The sequence below is a fragment of the Zingiber officinale genome, chromosome 5A (genome assembly GCF_018446385.1).
Source record: "Zingiber officinale cultivar Zhangliang chromosome 5A, Zo_v1.1, whole genome shotgun sequence".
NCBI classification, from domain to species: Eukaryota; Viridiplantae; Streptophyta; class Magnoliopsida; order Zingiberales; family Zingiberaceae; genus Zingiber; species Zingiber officinale.
In genome coordinates this window covers 70,803,450-70,806,870 of record NC_055994.1, presented here as the reverse complement: position 1 = coordinate 70,806,870, position 3,421 = coordinate 70,803,450, and the positions used below count along the sequence as shown (strand labels likewise).

Genomic DNA, 3,421 nt, shown 5'->3' with positions numbered 1-3,421 from the left:
CCTAACAACAACGGTTTTTCACCGTTGTCGTAGCCCATTTTGAACTGTTGTTAAAGGCCGTGTTGTTAAAAGGGGTGCCCAAAGACAACAGTTTTTAACCGTTGTCTTTGAAGGCAAAGACAACATTTTTACAACAGTGAAAAACTGTTGTCTTTTCCTTCAAAGACAACAGTTTTTCACCGTTGTCTTTGAGCGTCTACCTTTAATAATAGGGTCTTCAACAACAGTTTTAAACTATCTACGACAACGGTGAAAAACCGTTATCTTTTTAAGAAAAAAAATTAAAAAAAATTAATACATAATTTTTTAATATTATAAATCATTCAAAATACCAAATTTCAAAATAAAATTTAATATACAATTTTCTAACATTCAAAAATAATATCTATAACATTATGAAGAAATTTCATAAGCAACCAACAAAATTTCATAAGCAATTAACAAAATGATAACACTATTAAAACAAAGGTAGAACAATATAACACAAGATTTTCTACTTAGATGTCGGTGAAGAGGAGGGATTGCAGCTCCTAGTGCTCCTTAATTTGTTAAAGTCTCTTCATTTTTTTAGCTTGTCGGCATTCTTCCTAATACTCTTGAGGACACCTATTCGAATAAAGATATATATTACAAATTAGCAACTAAACTGTACGTGTGATTCTAATTGCACTGCATAAATGTTACATAACCATAAAAATCATTTGATATAGTCATCTAATAGAAGTGCAAAAAGCGTTATCTACGTAACATAAATGGTAACCTCTTGAAACAATATGGTGACTCTTAAATTTCTTATTAAGCAGAATTTTCATTCTATGTCACTGTATACAAAGCTTCTATTATAAATCATGCAAACATTATTTTTCCCAGTGATCAAGCAGCATTAATTCTAAAAGGTACAATCTAATGCAAACGTTCCCACACACTCCATATGATGCTAAGGAGTAAGCATACATTAAATTCTAAAAGGGACCATTAAAGGAAAGAATGCCTTAAATAAAAATAAATCCAGAAAGAGTAACAAAAATCAATGCAACTAATCTTAAAGAATAACATTATAGCAGGATAAAGATGCTAAAAAGAGCAGTAGATTGAAGAACAATCTATCATTGATCTAGACTTCTTTGGTCAAAAAGTATGCTACAATCCCAAATTAAGCATCATAGATGTATAATTCCATCAAAAGAACTAACTCGCTGTCCAAAAGTAAGTTAAAAAATGCATAAAATGATTTAGAGACCTAACAAAACCTAATCTTAATCTAATTAGAAAACTCTAATTAGCTCCACCCAACCTATTCATGAAAATCGAGACTTACTCAGTCTAAAACGCTAAATGTTGTACAATTAGGTAACTAGCCATGAATCTAAAAGATCGCACCTTGTCGAAAAAGGGCAGCAAAAGTTGAGCAAGAGAGCTTTGGTTTATGATTCTGCTAGATCTGAACCTCTGTATATTTGTGGAACACACATCCTCAAAAGGACTCCTAGAGAAGTTACTCCATCCTGCAGCAACAAATAGTAGAAAATACACATACACTAAGGAAAGGCATATATCATAATTATAGACATGCAGGCATGCAAAAAAGACGTAAGAAATAAAGATGTTTCAAGGCTCTAGAAGATATATAGGGAATGCAGTTTAAAATAAAGATGTAGGGAATGCAGTTTAAAACAAAGATGTAGAAGCAAAATTCGAACTGCATGTATGCTTCACTAAGCATGTATTAGAGGGTTCAAACATTAATATCTTCTCTAGTGTCCCAAAACATTAGCTTGAAGAGTACATTTGAAGAGGTAATATAAAACATAATGCCAAAGGAACAGGTTTACATGGTGCAGTCTCATTAGTTCTTAATTTGCCTCAACTTGAGAGTTCAACTAATTTCTTGAGTTTGCATGGTGTAATCTTTTGGGTCTCAATCTCATGAAGGTGGAAGGGGCTACTGCAGAGGGAGGAAGAACTCCCTGCATCTGGGACACCTTTGCACACGAAGGTCAAATTTCGTTTAACAAGAAAAAAGCACTAATTTAGTGACTGCAAACTCTAAAATGTCTTCAGAATCTCAGGGAGAACAGAGGAAAAAAGAACTGGAGACATAGCAGCTGATCAGTATCACAAGTACAAGGTCGATCGTGAGTTTTTTAGGCAATTATGCAATCCTGTGAACTGTAGGCATATAAAATTTTGGTTTTTCTTGTTGGCAGGAAGATGTGAAGTTGATGCATGACATGGGCCTGGATGCCTACAGATTCTCTATCTCCTGGAGCAGAGTCATTCCTAGTCGGCATTCACCTTGCAATAATTTATTTTCTTGACCAAATAGTTTAAGCATTACATGATTCTAATTGGTGCCATGTTGCAGATGGTAGAGGGCCAGTTACTCTAGAAGGGGTGCAATATTATAATAACTTGATCAATGAACTCAAGAAATATGGTATAATTAGAATAGTGGTCATACCTTAACAATTTTCAGTCACAATTTTACCAAACTGTGTTTGGCCGGCAGGAATTGAACCTCATGTCACTCTTCTTCACTTTGACCTCCCCCAATATTTGGAAGATGAATATTCTTGACTCTTGAGCCCAAAGATTGTGTACATTTCTACTACAACCCTTTCATTTGCATCTCCTCGAATAATGTCTAAGATAGTGTCCATTGTGATGCAGAGAGGACTTCACTGCTTATGCTGATGTGTGCTTTAGAGAGTTTGGGGATAGAGTGAAATACTGGATCACTGTCAATGAGCCAAACATTGAACCCATCCTTGGCCATGATCTGGGAATATTTCCACTAAATCACTGCTCTTCCTCCTTGTCCTCTTCCCTTAGCCTCAATTGCAGCAAAGGGAATTCATCTGTTGAACCATATGTTGCTCGTCATAACCTTTTGCTTTCCGATGCATCAGCAATCTCCCTATACAGAAAGAAATATCAGGTTTTAGCATTAGTTTCTCTTTTAATTGAATGATCTAAATGTTATTCAAGGTGTTATCTAAAATAGAGTGTTGTTCTTGTGCAAAAGCCAAATCAAGGGGGATATATTGGAATTACCTTACTAGGGATCTGGTTTGACCCAGCTACAAGATTACCAGATGATATAGTAGCAGTTAATAGAGCACTCGATTTTCTATTAGGCTGGTGAGTAAAGCAAACAATACACTGAAATCTTTGTTTTTGTTCTGACTGGTGACATCAAAAAATTATTTTCTCTAGTCTAAGATAATACTGATGCACAATAATGCCATTACTTCCAAAAAGACATCATTGTTTGGAGAAAAAGAACACTAATAAAATGGAAATTCATAAGAGTTAGGCAACTGATAAAACTTATAAACATGTAATATAAAGTCAAGATTCAAGAATGTGAAAATGAGTAGAACAATAAAAAGAGATGCACGAGCAAATATTTGCTCATGAT

General features: G+C 34.4%; 1 pseudogene; it reads left to right on the top strand.

Annotated features, from left to right (window-relative positions):
• Window positions 1-1,819: 1,819 nt before the first annotated feature.
• Window positions 1,820-2,971, top strand: LOC121979622 (annotated as a pseudogene).
• The last annotated feature ends 450 nt before the right edge of the window (window positions 2,972-3,421 follow it).